The 22,128-nt window shown below is 35.7% G+C and overlaps 1 pseudogene; it reads left to right on the top strand.

Moving 5' to 3' along the window:
* The first annotated feature begins 833 nt into the window (after nt 1-833).
* LOC115956223 lies at nt 834-21,138 on the top strand (annotated as a pseudogene).
* The last annotated feature ends 990 nt before the right edge of the window (nt 21,139-22,128 follow it).

Raw genomic sequence — 22,128 nt, 5'->3', positions numbered from 1 at the left:
TTACGCCAAACTCTCTCTCTTCCCTCCTTGGTCTCTTCCTCTCCTCATTTAATTGAATCACTCCTTCATACCTGTTCAATTGCCACTATACTGGAAAAAATAAATAAATAAATAAAATCAGAGTCCATATTAGGTACACATTATCCCTTCCTTTTGTAATTAATAATTTTCTATTCTTTCAACTAATTGAGCATTAATTCGGACCTTCTTCAAATCTATCTTGATTAGTGGTGATTCTTCCTATTCTCGATCAAGCGGTTTTTCAAAACGTTCAATTGTTACCTATTGGAAATAGAAGACCCACTGCTTTATTTTCTATATATATATATATATATATATATATATATATATATATATATATATATATATCTACAATCTCTCTTCCTCCATAGATAAAGAGCCTATCAGCCTAACTTATGCCATTGCAGAATCCAATCCTTTCCAGCAAGGAGTCCCCACGAAATTATCAGATTTGAAACCATGGATATTTGTTGTGGGGTTCTTAGCAAGCAAACAGACAAAAAAAAAAAACACAAAAACACAAAAACACAAAAACAAAAGGAAAAGCTTTTAGAATCAAAGCCCTTGAACCTCCAAACCAAAGCATTGCCAACATTAAAAAAGTGCTTGAACAATCTGTAAACTTGGTTTTGAAACCTGGATTGGACCGTACAGTCCGACCGAGTTAACTGTGAACCGTTCACCAAAACGATTCTTTTAACCCATAAAACTGTTCTAAGCAAGAAAATCAGTGAAATCGCCCTATCACAGGTTCAGATTAGAGATTTTTTTTTTTTTTTGGGTACTTACAACCATTGTTAAAGCTTCAAACACCATGAGATGCTGTCAAACCATGAGGTTGCATTGCTATTTCTTCTTATTTTTCTTCTCTGTCCTTGTCTCTCTCGCTCTCGCTGCGTTTTCACCATTTCTGCAGGTTTCTTTACTTGACTGTCACAGTGAAGGTCAAGTTGTTGTAGACGATGGATGGACAAAACAATGCTTAGGCAAGCCTGGCTGTCATCCACTCGTACCAAATTCTTCAAGCCTTTAAGGCTTTAACCACTTATTTCTTTCTTAAATTGGCTTGGGCTTCTGTATGTACTTGATCAATTAATGGGCGGACAAGCCAATGTCAGCCCTTCTTCCAGTTTTTGTATTTTTATTTTTTAATTTCATAAATACTAAATGGTATTGGGTAATCAAATGGGTTAAACATGATTTAAGATAATTTAGATGAAGACTTGCCTAGAATGTTGAACTCTAACAAATGTATTTTTATCTCTCTCTCTCTCTCTCTCTCATACACACACACACACACACACATATATATATATATATCCATTGATTGAGAAACTCAATATTTTTATATATTTGATTATAATTTAATATTACTTATTTGTCTTATGAATGTTATGATATGAAAAATACATTTGAAATATAAACATTTATATTTATTTGAATTATTTTAGCCAATTTTTATATTTTTACTAATTTAATATATATTTCTAATTAATTATTAAATTAATTATAACGTTATCATGGTATGACCTTAGTTCAACTTCAGTCTAACTTTAAAAATTTTGAACCTTTCCCTTTTACGAGCCTTTGAACAATCCAGATTTCAAAGCTATGTCTGTAAATGATAATGTCATAGACAATCTCTACCCACTTGGTGTCACAGATTTTATTTGGTCCCACAAGACATTGTCTTTGCTTGAATATATGTCATTGGTATAACAAATCAAAAAGCAAATTATGGAGAGAGTTCACAACTTTTCTTTTCTTTGTTTTTCATGAAAAAAGTATATGGGAAATGGTTTTTTTTTTTTTTTTGGTAGGTTGTGGTTGGGAAGGATTATTGAGAGTTGGAGTCGTTTGGTTGTTGACGATAAATGGGTCAAGAATGTTTTTATGGTTTGATAAGTTAGTTGTCAGTTTGAGCTTGTGTGTTTGTGCGCATGCGTGTGTGTGTTTTATTTAAATTATTTCACACTTTGTTATTGGAACAGTTGTTACGTTGTAGGTATTGTATATATTCACCAATTATAGGATATAAGGTCCCGAATTTTACAGAATTAATTTTTAACTTGTCCCAACGAAAAATTATGTATTTCTTTTAGTAATTAAAGAACTATACAAAGGACAAATAGAGGACTTATGATATTGTATGTATTTAAATTAGGCAAATGTTACTCAATGTCCTTAGGGCGTTGGTTTAAGAACTATTTTTAGAAATCTTTTATTAGGAGAATGATAAAATAATAAATGTTGTTGACAACTTTTTATAATTCCCATGAAAATGATGTCAAAACTTTCCTATTATGGTTTATTAACAATTGGCCTAAGGGCACCTGTTAACATAACCCTTTAAATTATAGGTGTGTGATTTTATCCAAAAAAAAAAAAAAAACATGTCTTATTTATGGCTTTGTGCACAATAATTGTAGCAAACACGCTCTTGCAATCCTGCATTTTTTTTTTAGTAGTTGTTTTTTTATTGCATCAAAGTGTGAATTGCCATTTGTTGTTGGACTAATACATTTTTCTTATAAGGTTTTGTAGTTCTATTTTAAAGATCAATGACACTAGCCTTTTTAGATATTGAATTTAGACTTCCAAAGATATGCTTGTTATTTTTCTACTTGAAATTTCCAATATTGTATGAAATTGGTACTTCTCTTTAAGGAGGTGAATGAACAGCAAGCTAAGAAAAGACAAAACTTTGCCTTAAGCAAGAGAAGATTGTTGAACCATTCAAAAGAAATTCATAAGGATAAATATTTAATACTCACAAATAAGGAGAAATACAATATTAATAAATGCGTTTATTTCATTCCATATATGAGCTCCATAACATTTGGCACATACATCTATATCTATATATATCTAAAAGTTGAAGCGTAGCATTTATTGTTGTGATACTCCAATTGAGCCACACTAGTGTCCACGTCATTATCATTTTGCTTTTCAATTTTCCTATAATTTTTTTTTTAACATTTACTCATTTTTAAAAAAATATTTACACTTTCTTCAACATTTCTATATCCCTTACCTGTTCATCGATCTCCCCACTACCCTTTACCTTACCTTTTCATCTCCCCATTACCCTCTACCTTAATATCACTCTTCATCTTTCTCTTCATCTTCCTTTTTTTTTTTTTTTTTTTTGTCCTTTCTTATTCACAACCTTTTACTATAAATTTATCACTCTCTTCCATTCTTTACATACTTTTCCCTCACAAACAAAAAGGGTTCTTTCTCTCTCGCTCTCTCAATTTTTTGGTGGATTTTTTTATTTTTCTTTCATCTTTGCTTTAGGTTGATAAATTGTTGTGTTCTTTAGAACTTTATATTGAGCTGATACGATTTAGTTTTGTGATTTAAGTTTTTTTTTTTTTTTCTCTCTTTAGTTGTTAATTTTATTACATGTGTTCTTTAGTTGTTCTATATATGTTATTTTTGTACAACATGACATTTGTTCTATGAAATTCCTTTTAGACTTGATACTTTATCTTTTCATTTGATTTTTTTTTTCTCTCCTCATGTGTAGTGATTGACTTTTAACCAAAATTATTCTATTTATATATTTAGAAATCTATTTCTTCTTAATTCCAATAGTTTAAATTTTGTATGGGCCATAAGGAACAAATGGGTCCATAATGCATTCATGTTCTCCTCATGTCGTGATAAATCTAAGTAGTTGAATAGTATTGTTTAATTTACCACTATTACATATTTTTTCCTAAATGCTACATATACCATCGATCGTAACACCAAATGGATATTTCAAAGTTCATTTGCATGATTACTTTGCTCTGTGGTGAATTGAAACATTTTTGGGTAATGATGTACGTTAGATTGTATGTATAACTCTTGACTTGCAAAGGGTAAGTACTGATTTATACTAATTTTTTGTTTTTGGTATTCTTTAGAGCTCTAATGGTTGATAAGTCTAATGAGACTCCATTAATTTCTGCAAGGCTTCAATCTCACCCAAATGACAAGCAATAAAACAAGAAAATTCATGTTTAGCTTTCAGGTTTATTCTTTCAAAAAAAAAAAAAATGCTTAGCTCTCTGGTAACCACCAATTCATTTTGTTAACTCATTATCATAAAGCAACTTTAATTTAGTTATATGGATAGGGTTTGTCATTTTTCATGTTGCAATATATATAGATATATATATAATTTTTTTTTTCAAGCTAAAATCAATAGCACTAGAACAATTGACCATTTAAATTCAGCCATATCCTCCATATCATTAAATTATTAATATTTTCTCTCATTTTTTTAATTTTTTAAAATTAAACATATAATGTTTTAATTAAATACAAATAAATAAATAAATTCCTTATAAAACCGTACCTTTTTTTTTTTTTTTTTAACATTTACACTTTCTCCAACATTTCTCATTACTTTCACATTTTCATCTTCTTACTACCATCTACCTTAACATCACTCTTCATCTTTCCATTTCTCTTCATTTATTTTGTTTCTTCTTATTCTTATCGTCTTATTATAAAATTTTCATTATCTTTTCTATGCTATACTTCTATGCATAATTTTCCCTCACAAAAAAGGTTATTTCTCTCTCTCTCTCAATTTTTTGGTGGATTTTTTTTTCTTGAATCTCTGCTTTAGGTTATTAATTTTTTGTATTTTTAATAACTCTACTTTGAGTTGATGCAATTTAGTTTTGTATTTTAAGTTTTTTTCTTTTTTTCTTTTTTGTTCTCTCTAATTGTTAAATGTTATCCTATTGCTTTATAAATAATATAATTTTATTTTATTACATAGCATAATTTGGATAATTTTATCATAGAAGAATTTTACATAAGTTACATAGACAATAGTAAAATAATAATAATAATAATAATAATAATAATAATAATAATATATTTATGAAATAACTTTAAAATAATTATCACGCACAACACACGGGTCTGCGACTAGTTTTTATATATTTTCAAGGTCAGCTTAGCGGCCAATTTCTGACCATGACAATTTCTTGTTTTTTGTTTAGAAAAATTCTAAAAGTAACTTTGCCCTTCCAATGCGGCTCACTCAGTCCCTCTCACATTTCCCTTCTTTCTTGGGTAAAAAAATGAAAAAAGTGCTTACCTTTGGGATTTGAACATCAACACTGCCAAACTTTAAACCCATCTCTCTCTCTCTCTCTCTCTCTCTCTCTCACAAATGGTTCGGTGGATCTATCTCTTTACCTTCATTTTCTCCTTTCTAACTCTTTCATATGCCGATGACGCTACAGCCATGGCCAAGCTCCTAGCCTCCTTTGACATCGCCCCAAGCGGCTGGTCCGCCACCACAGACTGCTGCAAGCAGGGGTGTAGCCAGGAATACATACTTGGGGGGGGGGGGTTGTAACAGAGATATACTAAATATAATTCTTAAGTCTATTGGATACAAAATTATCAACTTTCATATATCATTATATACTTGAACATGTTGGGAATTCAACCGAAATTCCAAACCTGTGAGAAACAAAAAAAATAGAGAAAACAAAGCTCCAAAAGTAAAACAATCACACGCACAAGACAATATTTACGTGGTTCGGCAATTTGCCTACGTCCACAGAGTTGCAGGGATTTCACTATTATCAAAGAAAATTACAATGTGCGGCTACGGTGTTTTTATTTCTCAAAAACAACAACAAGACAAAACCCTAATCACAAAAAAAAAAGGCTTTTATATCCTGCGCACAGGATTCACAATGGGCTACAAAACGAGCCAAAAATTTTTTGTCGGCCCGAGCCTCCATTCCATGGACTAAGTCTCAGTAAATCTCCCATTATTCGGGTCATGTCGGGTCATCAACCGGATCAAATTATGCCTGACGACGATTTTTCATGGAATAAAATTCATCCATTATCATCTCTATGGTGAAATTCCCTACAATTTCCTTCTCTATATAAACTATCATATTATCTGCCAAAAGCTCATTCTCCATTCTATTGCGAAATCTTGTTTTTAACAACTTCATAGCTGAGAAAGCTCGTTCTGTAGTTGCTGTAGAAACTAGAAGGATCAACACAAGACGAATAAGTCTATCAATCAAAAAATAGATTTTAGACTTTCCTGAAATTTTTAATCCCCTACATAGCTCGGAAATTGTACTCATATTCTGAAAATCTAGAAGTTTTATCACATCAAGCTCATAATGTTGCAATTGAGACTCCAAAAGTTCTTGTTCATGTTCAGTGAAATCTTGAGGATAATATTTCTTAACCAAATTGCATATATGAACAATTTTGAATAATCTAAAAGCATCCTTGGGATTTAAAGCTGAACTAAGAATGACAAGTTCCGTTGTTAGCTCATAAAATCTACTTTTCAATTCTTGCAATTGAAAGTCTATTGCAACTGTAAATATGCCAATTCTAAAATGATGTTCCATTGTTAAATCTTCATCTTGATGACGATATCTACCTCGACCTTTAGTGTAACGAGCATTCATATCAGGAATATCAATTTCATGTTGCTCACAAAATGATATAACACTAGCAAGTAAAGGCTCCGATCCATCATCTCTCAACTTTTGAATAAGTGATTTTGCAGTTGAAACTAAATGCATGGCATTTAAAAGGTCTTGAGAATGTTGTTCCAAAACTTAACAAAGAACATTAGTAATTCCCATTATCTCTTTCATCAAATGCAAGATTAAAATAAGTTCAAATGATGTTAATACTTGATAAGTTCCCTTGGCATCACCGCGTTGTTTATAGTTAGCCCCTTCCTCAGAGATAATGTTGATAACTTTGCAAGTAGTATCAAACATTTTAATCAAACTACAAATAGATTGAAAATGAGATCCCCACCTAGTATCTCCAGCTCATTGCAAAGTACCAATCTGGTTTGCACCTTTTCCAGTCTCAATTTCATTAGAAGTAATCATATTCTCAACTTGTTCTGCTTTAGCATGTTGTAATTCATCATTACGCTTACTAGAATCAACAAAAATATTGATAATATTAACCAAATAATCAAAGAATTGATGAACATCTTTTACTTCTCTAGATGCTGTAACTAGAGCTAATTGCAACCTATGAGCCATACAATGTACATAATAAGCATATGGGCAATCTTTAAGAAAAAGAGCTTGTAATCCATTCCATTCACCACGCATGTTACTAGCCCCATCATATCCTTGACCTCGAATATTTTCAATGTGGAGGTTGTAACGAGAAAGGACAGCACATATCTCTTTCTTTAAAGTCAATGCAGTAGTGTCTCTAACATGCACAACATGAAAGAAACGCTCTTTAATGAAACCTTCTTTATCAACAAACCTCAAAATTATGGCCATTTGCTCTCTCTTCGACTCATCCCGGGCTTCATCAACAAGAATGCAAAATTTTGCATCCCCAATTTCTTCACGAATAGCATTTCGCACATTACTAGGAAGAATATGCAAAATCTCCTTTTGAATTGTGGGTGATGTATATTTGGCATTTCCTAGAGCATTTTTCAAGACAACACTAGCTACTTTGTCATTGAAAGTTGATGTGAATTTTATCAATTCAATAAAATTACCTCTATTTTTTGAATCAAGGCTTTCATCATGACCTCTAAAAGCACAAGCTTGGAATGCTAGCCATCGAGCACACTCTATTGAGGTTTTGAGCCGCAATCGATTATTCTCTAATTCTTTTGACGCTTGTTTCTCAATTAGCTTGTCAATATGTCGTGAATAATTCTTTAAATCCTCGCAACATTTCACAGCAATTTTATGTGGGGAGTTTGGTTCTTTCCCTACATGACGAATTAAAGGACAATTCATTCCATCTTTCACATTTTTCCAATTATTAAAACCTGTTGAAATGAATGCATCTGATCCGGGAAGACCTATTGGTTTCTTACTAAAAAGGTAGCAAGGTAGACAATATATCGCATCCATTGAAGGTGAGTATTCCAACCAATCCTTATGTAAAACAAACCATGAAGGTTGAAATCGACAACGATGAGTATCATCATTGTATGGATAGTCTATATCTTTAGGTTGGTATGGACCTTCTATGAGATAAGTTCGTCGGATTTCATCTTGTTTGTTGATAGGAAATTCACATATTTGTTTACGTGTTCCTGGATCACAATCTATCTCTTCAAATTGAAGTTTTGGACATTTGGAGGGGTGTTCATCAAGCATCGAAGTATTAACATTTGTTTCTACAGCCACAGGTGTCCTAATTTCTGAATATCTAACAACTTTTTTCTTAAAGAATGCATAAATTGTTTTTTGTTTGCTCATAATTCTTTTAGCTTTAAGAATATGACTCAAAAATTAACATGAAAAGAATTTTAAAAAATAAAATTTTAATTAGAAATTTTTGCTTAGTTATATGAATGTTATTCATACTCAAGAAAAAAAAAACAAAATTTCGACTATAATTTAAACAGTCAACCCATTTTTAATACAACTTTAATTAATAATAACCACTCAAAAAAAAAAAACAAAAATAATTTAATTAATTTGTCTTTTATAATGTATTGGTTAATTTAATTATATAGCTTTAATTATTGTTGTTTAGCGTAACAATAAACTATATTGTTTTAATTTATTTGTCATTAATTATACTGCTTTAATTTGTTATATTGTTTAGCTCCTTGTACATATTATATTAGAAGAGCCGAACATTATACATTCCATGTGCAGCACAATAATTAAAGCAGTGTAATGTGTTGCACATTACATTGCTTTAATTATTGTTTACCCGGCCCCATGAGCCCATCTACCCCTTCCCCACCCCACTCAACAGACAACAGACAAGCACAATATGCGCCCCAATCACAATAGCCAGCTGCAATCAGAAAATTTCGCAATGCCAATCACAAATCACAACACAGTGAACACACGTTACACTAAAGACCAACACATTGACCAACAAAAAGGGATAAGATAAAGCCAAATTTAAAAAGACAAAAACAGGAAAAAAGCAAAAGCCAGCCAATAAGAGACTCACAGTTCAAAAAAGAAAGAGACTTACTGAGATGTGAGATCAGATAGGCTATTAAAGTTAAAGAATAAAGAGAGAGACGTTCATAAATTTCATTTCATTTTTTCATTCAATGAGATAGAGAGAGAGAGAGACTGAGAGAGAGTCAGAGAGAAAAACCTTGAGGGAGGGCCGGACTGCCAGAGGGAGCAACGAGCAACGCTGCACCGGAGTAGAGGCAAAGCGATCTGCGATCTCCGATGACCGATCTACCGTCTACGATCTGCGAAAATTTTATTTCATTTTTTCATTTCAGTGAGATAAAGAGAGAGAGAGAAAAAGAGAGAAATACCTTGAGGGAGGGCCGGAGGGAGCACCGAGCACCGGAGCAGAGGCAGAGCGATCTACGATCTCCGATCTCCGATCTCCTATCTGCGATCTGCGATGAGGGCGAGCGACGACGACGACGATGAGCGAGCTGTGGCGTCACGGTGACGTGACCATGGGTTACTGGGTTTGATTCCTAGGGTTTGGTTTTGGTTTGTGTATTGGGGATTTTTTTTTTTTAGATAAACACCTCTGTCACTCTGTGTTTGGTTTGCTGGAGTTTGATTTACTTTGTATAGGCAGTATTGGGGTTTGATTTCTCTGTCAGTGACGTGATGGGTTAGATTTCTCTGCCAGCGATGTGATGGATTCATTTTCTGATTCTCTGTATTGATTTTTTTTTTTTTTTTTTTCAGATTTTAGTTCAAATTTTTTTGGGCTTTTTTTTTTTTTTTTTTTTTTTTTTTTTTTAATTTGAGGGTGTTCCTAATTTTTGATTGAGGGCTGGGAGAATGGGTGAGAAATGGGTAGGGGGGCCGGCTGTCTAATGTTGGGGGGGCCTATTTATTTTTTCTTCATAGTCTAATGGGAATTTTTTTTTTGCAGGGGCCACGGCCCCCCCAAGCCACTATGTGGCTCCGCCCCTGGCACTGCAAGTGGAAAAATGTTAACTGCGACGCAAGCAACCGTGTCACCTCCATCAACTTAGCTTCTCAGTCTCTCACAGGCATTCTTCCTTCCGATCTCGGCATTCTCATCCAACTCACCACTCTCTCTCCAAGGAAACTCTCTCTCTGGACCTCTCCCCTCCCTTGCCAACATAACTTCTCTTCAAAAACTCTACCTTGACAACAACAATTTCACCTCCATTCCTTCAGGTTTCTTCCAAGGACTCACAAGCTTAAAAATCTTAACCTTGAGCCAAAACCTTGATCATGCACCTTGGACCATCTCCACCGAGTTGACTCAGGCCACTAGTTTAGTCACTTTCTCTGCTAGCAATGCAAACATTATTGGGTCTTTACCAGATATCTTTGGTTCCTTCCCGAGTCTTAAGGATCTCCGACTTTCTTACAATAATCTCAATGGCACTTTACCTAAATCCCTAGGAGGATCCGCGATTCAAAACCTCTGGCTCAGCCATCAGCAAAATGGCTTGTCCGGTACCATCAACGTGTTATCTTCGATGACACAGTTGTACCAAGTGTGGCTAGTCCAGAACCAGTTTCACTGGTCCCATCCCAGACTTGTCAAACTGTACAAGTTTGTTTGATCTTCAACTCAGAGACAACCAGTTTACAGGCCTCATCCCAGCCTCACTGATGTCAATTCCCACATTGAGAAATGTTTCCTTGGATAACAATGTCCTCCAAGGGCCTTACCCACAGTTCCCATCTAGCGTGACTACTCACACTCTTGATGATATCAATAGCTTCTGTAAAAACACCCCAGGTCCTTGTGATCCCCAAGTGACCACCTTGCTTGAAATCACTGCGGCATTTGGGTATCCAATCATTATCTGCGAACAACGCCTACACTGGCTGGACTTTCATTATCTGCGATTCACAGGGTAATATTATCACTATCAATTTTGCTAAGCAGCAATTCGTTGGGACGATCTCTCCTGTCTTTGCGAAACTCACATCATTGACGTCTCGTACAATAAACTTACTGGGTTGTGTAAGGTTGAATTTATTCAACCATCTTATTGGCTTTATTCCGTGCCAAATTTGCTTGTAATTCAGCATTTAGTAACCCTGTATTTAGGTGGGTTTGATGTAAGGGTAGTGAGTGAGATAGAGTGAAGTTTGCTCAAGAGTGTGCAAGAAAACAGAGTGTCGCGGCTGGGACTCGCGGGTGACTCGCGGCTGCAAGCCGCCAGAAGCTGCACACGTGCCAAGCATGCTGGAAGATGAACAGTCATGCTAGCTGGAGCACTACAGGACAAAACAGGACAACTGGCCATACGGTTATCTCGCGACTGGATCTCGCGACTTAGTCAAGCCGCGAGGTCAAGCCGCGAGCCACCCCTGTTTTGTAAAAACCTGACGTTTCGCATTCCTCTCCACTCCAATATAAATACCCCTATTACCCACGATTGAAAGAGTGCTTCCAGAGAGAATTTTGAGAGAGAAACCCTAGAGAAAAACTAGATTGATTCACACACAATCTATACCTTAGAGACTCTTCAAATTCCTCAACTCTCTTCCTCTCCATTGTCAAATCCTTGAGAGGCTTTATACCAAACCAGGTTCTCACCATCATCATCATTGTGAGACTGCTGTTTTGGATTTCTGGGAAGCAGTTAGGAAGGAACCAATCTTCATTGGTTGATGCTACGGTCTAGTAGCGGAATCCGGGAAGCTAGAAAAGAAAAAGGTTCGGCGTAACCTCGTTGGAGCAAGAAGCTTGGAGGGCTTAGGTGCACTGGGTAGATTAAGCTTGGAGGGTCTATTGCTGTCCTTGTATCCCAACTATATTTTCTAGTGGATTGATTACCGCTTGGAGGGCGGCGGAGAGGTTTTTCGCCGAGGGCTTCGGTTTCCTCTTCGATAACACATCGCGTGTTGTCTTTGTGTTTGCATCTTCCTTCCTCTCTATCTTTGCCTTTTTATTTATCTGCTGTGGATATTAATCTGTTATGACTTAGATAGTATTTAATTAATTTTGTTTGATAGCATATGTTAAGTTTCCGCACACTAGTTGTTTGACATATTGCTTGAATTGATTAAGTTGTTATTTGGGGGTCTAAACGTTCAAAGGTGTTTTTGAACTTTCAATTGGTATCAGAGCGGGTACACTTGTTGTGGTTTAAATACCTAAGTGTGATCCTTGACCCCTTGTGTTTATTTGCCATGGATTGTGCTTTGTATGACTCTTTGCATAATTTGGTTGGTGATGAATGTAACATGCCACGTGTTTGTGAAAATGCCTCTATGAGTGTTAATCCTCATAAGTGTGATGACATGTTATTTGAATCTATGGGTGTTGATGACAAACTCTTGAAGAAAAATGCTAAGAAGTTTCAAAAGAATTTGAGCAAGTTATTTTGTGAAAAGGATGATTTGATTGCTAAGCTTAATGAATCCAATGAATTGGTTGAGAAATATAAAAAACTTGCTGAAATTTCTCTTGAAAAGCTGAAAGAGTTTGAATGTTTGAATATGGACTTGGATGCTAAACTTGTTTTGTCTAACAAACTTGTTGATGATCTTAAATATGAAAATGAATCTCTTAAGATGCATGCCAAGTGTTTGATTGCTGAACCTATATTTAAAAATGATGAAAATATTTGTTGCAATCATGTTGTGATACCCGATTTTGTGCCTAGTGTGTGTTCTACCGTAAAGGACAAATCGGTGTACATTCCTCCACATAAAAGAAATCAAAAGGTGGAGAGAAAGGCTGTTAAGTCAAAGCTTTTGTTTAGGTCTCAATCTAAGGTTTTGAATGGATCTAAGTTTGTTCCAACTTGCCACCATTGCGGTGTGATCGGTCATATAAGACCTCAATGCTCCAAGTTGAAAAGGGAACAAAACAATGTTGCTAGATCTTTTCCCAAGAAGCCTAGTAGACCTAAACACATTGTGTGTCACCATTGTGGTGCCTTTGGTCATCTAAGACCTCAATGCTCTAAGTTTCATGCTTTTAAAAGAATCAAAAGAAAAGAGAAACTTGAGCTTTTTGGAAGTGCTAAAATAGTAAACCGGTTTTGAGTGAAAATAGCATGTTGTTAAAGAAAATGTTTAATGCTCTTAACTCCTTGACTATGTGCATCTCCGGTTCTCATTCTTCCAACCCTCGTCTCACTTCTCTTGAGACACTCATTCCAAACAATCATTCCGTTTGGATGAGGAAGGGTTCCTATGGTTGAGCTTTTGCTCTTTTGGTCCTTGATCTAATTCTTTCGATCTTTGTAGGACCCTTCATGCATTAAATGTCATAACTTCATGCATTTTGTGCATCTTGCATCTATTTATTTGCATTGTTTTGTTTTTGATCTTACTTTTATATTTCAGTTTTGTGTGAGTAAAAAATCCAAAACCACATAAAAAGTGAAAAATTCAAAAAGTTTGATCGTATATTTTTGAGCACATATCACATGTGAGTTTGGCCTTGTACCTTTGTACAAATGGCTTTGTGCATTTACGAGCTTAGCTTGTTATTTTTGCACTTATATCTTTGTGGGAAAAATTTTGACATCTTTGTGTGATTGTTGTAAATCGATCTTCAAACTTGTCATGAATGATTTGTCAATAGTCATGTTGGTTTTGATACATGCGTAGACTCGTGCTTATATCTCTTCCCACTCTTTTATTTTTATTGTTTAAAGAGCTCAATAAATGTAAATCTCAAAATGAAAAGAGATAATGAGCTGCAAAAGCCGTCGCACATACTAGTATTCGACTAGGAAAAAGGGAAAGCGACTTATATGAAAATGTATGATGCCCAAAAAGCCAAAGGCTTGTTCATCAATTTGAAATATCAAAAATTTCAGGCATCAATCTCAAAAATGAGATGTATTGCTCAAAATGAGTTGTATTGATTCAAAATGATCAAATGTTATGAATTGTAAAGAAGCCAAATGAAAAGCTTCATCATATTTAATCATTTTCTTGTGGGAGGTCATATATGCTCATTTCTATAATTGAGATAGACCACTTGACTTAGCACTAGTTGTGTATGACTTGATTGAATTGATCATTGAAGCTTCACTCTAGACTAAGGACTATTCCACATTTGATACACACACACAACACACATGCCTAATGTTCAATGAATGTCTTATTCATTTGTTAGATTGTACTTGTCTAAATGTGATGTGTGTGTGCTCAATCTTATATGGATTAATCCAAAAATATTTTTGATCATTTTATATGTTTTTGGAAGTGATTTTTATCACTTTTTGTGTTTATGTTTAGTGCTTACTGTGTTTTTCAATGTTTAAACATGTTCTGGTTTGAAAAACAAGTATCAGATTTTTTGGCCACTCATTTTGGCTACTTGCGTGAGCTGCCAGCAAGCTGCCAGTTTTGGCTACTCGGTTTGGCGGCTTGCAAGCCGCAAGTCTAAGCCGCGAGTTCATACAGAGAGGTTTCGCGGCTCACTCGCGACTTGGCTCGCGACTCGGTAGTCGCGAGTCGCCCAGAATCAGCTTTTTAAAGAGCTTTTTCGTGGGAAACTTGTTTTAAACCTCTCCCATCCTCTCTAAAACCCCTCTTTCAATATTTTTACATCAAAACCCAACCAATTTGAATGGTTTTTCAATCCATTAACATCTCTAAGGTAATTATAAACTCTTTTCATTGATTTTGATCCTTAGATTATGTTTTGGAGAGTTTTGTGCTCTTGGTTGGAATTTTCATCATAGGGGTTGGGAAAACTTATTTTTTGTCAATTTTCTTCATGGGATTGGTTTCTTTTGTTGATATGCATTGGATGTTGGCCCCTTGTGGCAGAAAGAACATGTATTAAGGGTGGATTTCATGATGTTCATGCATTGTTTCACATTTTTGTTCATAGTGTGCATGCTAGGTGTTTGATAAAATGCCTCTTAGACATTTTCTCGCTTGTTTGGACTCCGATGAGTACCAAACTTTGGGGTTTCTCATGTTTCCTCATTAGGAACATGTTTGGTTCATTAGTTGTGTATTTTGCACACTTTGCCCCACATGTGCATTTTTCATGCATTGGACATGCATTGCACTTAGCCACCTCTTGCACACACTTTTGTTACCCTTGTCATGCATTGGTCTTTACCTTATTTCTTCATCCTAGCATGTCATGCTTACCTTATGCTTTGTAGCATGTTACTTTATCTTAGGTTTGAGCTTCATTTTCTCATTCATCTTGCACCCCTCATGCATCATTAGCATTGTTCATACCTTCATCTCTTGCCCTCGTTTCTTCTTGACCCTTTGTCTATTCCTGACAAAAAAGGGGGAGAGTATACTCTAGAGAATGTTTCGGAGTATTTTGTCATTTCTATATGACTCTTGTGCACATCCTTAGGGGGAGAAATTTTATTTCTCATGCACATTTGTAGGGGGAGAGATATTCCATAGGGGAGATGCATATACCAAGGGGGAGAAGACATTGTGTTAACTAGAAAACCTTGTTCTGTTTGTTTTCTTGTTGGCTTTATGGTGCTTTGTGTTATGCTTTGGTGTTCTCATTGCATCATGTTTGTGCTTTGGACATGCATATATCCCTATGTTATTATGCTTCATTGAATGCATGTTCAGATGATCATTTGCTTTGCTATGTGATCATTGTAGTCATTTCTATACTTGTTATATTATACTTGTCTTTTATTACTTGCTTTACCTTGAGGGTCTAATGTGTTTTGTGCAAGTGTTTCAGGGTACAAGTATATATATGTTCCAAGTGCATCACAGCTTCTCATCACTTTGAAGGGGAGAAATTTTAAGCACTTTTAGTTTATATTGTTTAAGTTTTTATTCAATATAATGTGTTTGTACCCATGTGCTTTTGTAAGCTTTTAGGGTTTATGTTTTATGCATAGTTTGTAGGCTTTATGGTATGTACCTTGCTTAATGCAGCCTTTATGCTATGTTGAAATCAGTACTTTAATCTAAATGTTCTGCATTTTGGTTTATGTACTGTCACTCTTGTGCCCTTGTAGGATTGTTCCTAGATGCATATACCTTGTGTGTTATGCATTGGTTGAGTGTTGAGCATACAAGTGTCTTGCCTTGTGCTTGTTAACTTGTATGTCCTTGTGTTCATTCCAAGTGTGAATGAGCACTGTGATCACTACCTTGTGGTGTTCACTTGGTTGATCAAGCCATGGTTTGTTTCATAACTCCATCTTTGCTTGATCACATATTGCCTGTTTCATATGCATTTTATAATTTTCTGCTTACAATGATTATGGTGTATTGTTGTGTTTCAGGAGTATTATGTTCATATGATTCAAGTGCTTCACAGCTTCTAGAGTTAGGTGTGAGTGAGTTTTTGTTCAACTGTTCCCAACTCACATGTTAAGTCTAGAGTCTGTTTTAGGGTTTTGTCACGGAATAGCCAAAGGGGGAGATTGTAAGGTTGAATTTATTCAACCATCTTATTGGCTTTATTCCGTGCCAAATTTGCTTGTAATTCAGCATTTAGTAACCCTGTATTTAGGTGGGTTTGATGTAAGGGTAGTGAGTGAGATAGAGTGAAGTTTGCTCAAGAGTGTGCAAGAAAACAGAGTGTCGCGGCTGGGACTCGCGGGTGACTCGCGGCTGGGACTCGCGGGTGACTCGCGGCTGCAAGCCGCCAGAAGCTGCACACGTGCCAAGCATGCTGGAAGATGAACAGTCATGCTAGCTGGAGCACTACAGGACAAAACAGGACAACTGGCCATACGGTTATCTCGCGACTGGATCTCGCGACTTAGTCAAGCCGCGAGCCACCCCTGTTTTGTAAAAACCTGACGTTTCACATTCCTCTCCACTCCAGTATAAATACCCCTATTACCCACGATTGAAAGAGAGCTTCCAGAGAGAATTTTGAGAGAGAAACCCTAGAGAAAAACTAGATTGATTCACACACAATCTATACCTTAGAGACTCTTCAAATTCCTCAACTCTCTTCCTCTCCATTGTCAAATCCTTGAGAGGCATTATACCAAACCAGGTTCTCACCATCATCATCTTTGTGAGTCTGCTGTTTGGATTTCTGGGAAGCAGTTAGGAAGAAACCAATCTTCATTGGTTGATGCTACGGTCTAGTAGCGGAATCCGGGAAGCTAGAAAAGAAAAAAGGTTCGGCGTAACCTCGTTGGAGCAAGAAGCTTGGAGGGCTTAGGTGCACTGGGTAGATTAGGCTTGGAGGGTCTATTGCTGTCCTTGTATCCCAACTATATTTTCTAGTGGATTGATTACCGCTTGGAGGGCGGCGGAGAGGTTTTTCGCCGAGGGCTTCGGTTTCCTCTTCGATAACACATCGCGTGTTGTCTTTGTGTTTGCATCTTCCTTCCTCTCTATCTTTGCCTTTTTATTTATCTGCTATGGATATTAATCTGTCATGGCTTAGATAGTATTTAATCAATTTCGTTTGATAGCATATGTTAAGTTTCCGCACACTAGTTGTTTGACATATTGCTTGAATTGATTAAGTTGTTATTTGGGGGTCTAAACGTTCAAAGGTGTTTTTGTACACGTTTTTGAACTTTCAGGTTGATACCAAAATTTGGAGATTCAGTGAAGCTAACTGCGACCGGTAATCCTTTGATTGGGAAGAATGCTCCGAACTCTGGAAGTGGAGGGAGTTCTCCGTCAGGTTCGAATGGCACATCACCTAGTGGCAATCCGGCTGGAATGGGGTCGAGTGGTACTTCCATTTTGCCTGGGATGATTGCTAGTATAGTTATTGCTGTGATCATATTTCTTGTGGTCATGTTATTGGTCTCAATTAAATGTTATGTTAGTAGAAGGCACAGGCGACCAACAATTTCATTGAAGATTGAAGTAGCGGGGAATCCTGAAAGTAGAAGTACAAGTGTACGGAATATTGAAATTACGATTGAAGTTCTAAAACAGGCGACCAACAATTTCAATGAAGACAACATTTTGGGTAGGGGAGGTTTTGGAGTTGTCTACAAAGGAGAATACCATGATGGGACCAAGGTTGCTGTGAAAAGGATGGAATCTGCTGCAATGGGTAGCAAAGGAATCAATGAATTTCAGGCGGAGATTTCAGTCCTTAATAAAGTGAGGCATAGACATTTGGTTTCTCTTTCAGGATGTTGTATCAATGAGAACGAGAGAATTTTGGTATATAAGTATATGCCACGGGTCGTTAACACAACATTTGTTTGATTTGGGTGAGAATGGGTGTTCTCCTCTTACTTGGAAGCAGAGGATTCAAATAGCAATGGATGTGGCACGCGGAATGGAAAACTTGCATAGTTTAGCTCCACAAATTTTCATTCATTGAGATTTAAAACCTTCCAACAAACTTCTTGGGAATGATATAAGGGCTAAGGTTGCAGATTTTGGTTTGGTTAAAATTGCGCCTGATGGGAAGAACTCTGTATGGACGCGATTAGCTGGGACATTTGGTTATCTTGCGACAGAATATGGAGGTAATTAGAGCCTAAGATTTTATGTTCTTGTGTCTTAGTTGAATTTGATAGAGCATAGTTATTAAATAAATGGTCATTGTGTCTTAATTGAATTTGATAAAGTATAGTGATTAAATGGCCATTCAAAACTTGGACAATCTCCCAAATTACCTGCACAATTAAAGCAAATCACATCACTGAGGTAGTATCAATATGATGTCGGACGAAACTTTTCTAATACTGAAGTCAGTCAACTTTCTTATTTGTGTATAAAAATAATATTGTAAATAATCTCCCATACCTGTCATTGACGGTGTGTTATTAGTATTTTAGTATAGCCTTCATAATGCTCCAATTGCTCCTTGATTTTTGTCATTTATAGAATCAAGGGAGTTATGGGAATGATTGGGCCGCAAGTCCACATTAGTCCACTCTTTTATGTCATTTTCATATGGTAAAGTTGTGATTTACAAATATGTATTTTGTTGGCTTTTATTCCGTGTCAAATTTGATTGTAATTTTATTCAATCTTTTGTACCCTGTATCTGTTGTGGGAATTTATTGTAAGGGTTGTGAGATAGTGAGAGAGAGTGTGAAGACTCAAGCTATTGAAGCAAGGAAGGTTTTCGCAGGTATCTCGCGACTAAGCATCCCGCGAAAAGATGCATGTGCCTGCATATGACTGGAATGCGAAGAGTTTGTACAGATGGAGACAGCTATGTCTCGCGAGTATCTCGCGGGTAGTATCTCGCGGGTAAGGCCTTCCCGCGAGACACCCGCGAGACATTCTATTATACCAGTCTATACTGCCTGATACACACTTTTTGTACCCTCATTATATATACCCATATTACCCACAAATGTCAAGGAGAGCTTCTGAGAGAAAACCCTAGCAAAAACACTTGAGAGTTAGAAATTGTTATACCAACAATTCTCTACACATTTTGTTTGTGGAATTTCCTTATCTCCTACCTCTCCATTTCCATACCATTGAGAGGTCAATAGCCCAAACACTTACCACACCTTTTGAGAGTGTCCAGTGAGGTTTTGGTGTTGCTAGGAAACATTGGAAGAAACCAAGGATGACAGATGCAACATGGAGCTTGTTGTGGGATCTGGAGAGCTAGACAAGACACGGTTCCGAGAAGCCTTGTTAGAGTAGGAGTTTGGAGGGCTTAGGTACAAAGGGTAGATTAGGCTTGGAGGGTCTCTTGCTTACCCATGTATCCCAACTGATTGTCTAGTGGATCGATTACCACTTGGAGGGCAGCGGAGAGGTTTTTCGCTGAGTTTTTCAGTTTACTCTTCGATAACACGTTTCGGTGTTATCTGTGTTTGCATCTCTCTCCCCTAATCTTGTTCATTTCATTTTATTGCTGTGTTGCTTTAAATATGGATTAGAGTAGCTCTCTTGCATGTTTGCTTGCGTTTACACTATTCCGCACTTAGTATTAAGTTAGTGTAAAAACAACCAAGCCGTAATTTAAATTGGGGGTCTAAACGAGCTCTTGTATTTTTACACATTTTGAGCTTTCACATATCAATCCCCATGCTTCTTAAATCGGCTTATTCTTTTACAACAGTCTTTGATCTTCACTTTAATGCATTAGACACCATGCAAGTCTCTTTATTTCATGTTCCTAATCTAAACAAGTTTATAAATATTATTTTCTCCATCCTTGCTACCCAACTTGCTGTATAAGTTATTGTAGGTCTTAAATTTGACCTTTGGTTTTTGTTATAAACTCAAATTTTAAATAATTAGATAAACAGAGAAAGAAATATTGAATTCTATATATTTTTTTGAAGCAATCAATACACTTAGTATGCAACTTTCTAGGCATATTGTTATGTTTTTAACACCAATTTATTTTGACTAATCAAATTATTGAAAAGAAAAAAATTCTTGAAGAAATTTCAAAAATATGAACAAACATAGAGCAACTAAATAAATTAATCTAGGAATGAAAAATGAATTACATTTTGGGTTTATATTTTATTTTGTATGATAGTTGCATTATTATACATATTTATGACTCATACATATTAATATTTTTATGATTAATTCTATTAATGTTTTTAAATTTCCTCCAACCTCCCAATTGAAATTTTGGCTCTGCCACTATATATATGTATAGTTGACCTTGACTAATTTATTAAGAATCTATGAACGACTCAACAATTTGAGACTAGGACTTTATTATTGTTGTACATATATAATCTTTTATCTTCATGTGCTTGTGTCATACCAAGTATGTTGACACCAATGTTCACCATGAATAATTATTTTTTAGTTAGATGTCACTAGTTGAACCATTGCAAGTCATCTTGATGAGTTCTTTTCCTTGTCAATAGCTACAGGAAGAGTGACCACCAAAGCGGATGTATATGCATTTGGAGTGGTTTTGATGCAGCTGATTACTGGTATAAAAGCAGTAGATGATACTCTGCCAGATGAGAACCCTCATCTGGTTACATGGTTTTGTAAGATTCTAAACAACAAGGAGCGCATCCCCATGGCCATTGATCAAACTATTAACCCTGATGAGGAGACCATGGAGAGCATTTACAGAGTAGCTGAGCTTGCAGGACATTGCACTACTCACAAACCATACCAAAGGCCGAATATGGGGCATGTAGTCAACATCTTAAGCCCTCTTGTAGGGCAATGGAAACCAACATGTCATAAATTAGAGCACAAATTTCCTACTTTTCATGGAGTAGAGGACATCTATGGCTTTGACTAACACATGAGCCTTCCTTTGCAAAGATGGCAAACGATGTAGAACCAACAACTCTAGGATCTAAGCATCTATAAACATATTAAATTCTTTGTGAAAGAGCCAAAGATATGTTTTTCTTTGTGTTTTTAATCTTTGTGCAAGTAATTTTTACACGTGGAGAGTGAATTATTATATAGTTTCTCTGTGAGAGCTGAGACGAACTTTTATATTTTGCATTGCATGCATTTTCATTAGACACTCGGCCAACCGAGGTCATACAAAATGTCTTGGTAGACACTTGGTCAATTGAGATTCTCAAACATGTTTAAAACATGTATTTTAACGATTTGGTCTTAATTTGCTTTCACTTGGTCATCTGAAACTAAACCCTTTCTCTTCCACACTCTATCAAATTTCAGTTAAACCAGAACTTTTGATTCCAACATCTTTCACTTATCAATTCAAGGTAATCTCATAATATTTTATTGTATTTACATCATAAAATCATGTAGAGTCATATCTAAGTTTAGGAATTGGGGTTTTTACAAGTTTTGATATTGAGCTCAAGTTTTTATTTTATTTTATTTTTTTAATTTCCTTTTGTCAAATGTTTGTACATAATGGGGTTGTTCCCCTTTGGTTTTAAACTTCTTTTTGGACATATTTATGGGCAATCTTTCACTTTATCCATGGTTGTTTTCATATTGCACTCCATGTTTTCAACAAAATGTGTGAGTGACATTTTATTGTGTAACGTGTGTTGATCCACTTTGCATTTGTTTCTTATTTCTTTTATGATCATGGCTTCTAAGGGACCTCGAACTAGTTACACTTCCTTTTGTTTTGATAAGAATAAATTTAGGAGCGAGGACTCTGCTGAATCGTTTCACGGATGTCACGATCATCTCCATATGCACCACAAGAGACCTATTGACTTTATTTCTTTATTGCGCTCCCCTACTGTCGCTTAGATACAACATGAAGCTAAGATTTCAATAGAAATTTTATTCATCATAAGCTTGTGCCCATTGAAGTAGAATAACACACCAATAT

Source organism: Quercus lobata, chromosome 8 (genome assembly GCF_001633185.2).
Source record: "Quercus lobata isolate SW786 chromosome 8, ValleyOak3.0 Primary Assembly, whole genome shotgun sequence".
In the NCBI taxonomy this organism is placed as follows: Eukaryota; Viridiplantae; Streptophyta; class Magnoliopsida; order Fagales; family Fagaceae; genus Quercus; species Quercus lobata.
Note: the sequence above shows the minus strand (reverse complement) of the source record. Positions and strands in the feature narration are given on the sequence as shown.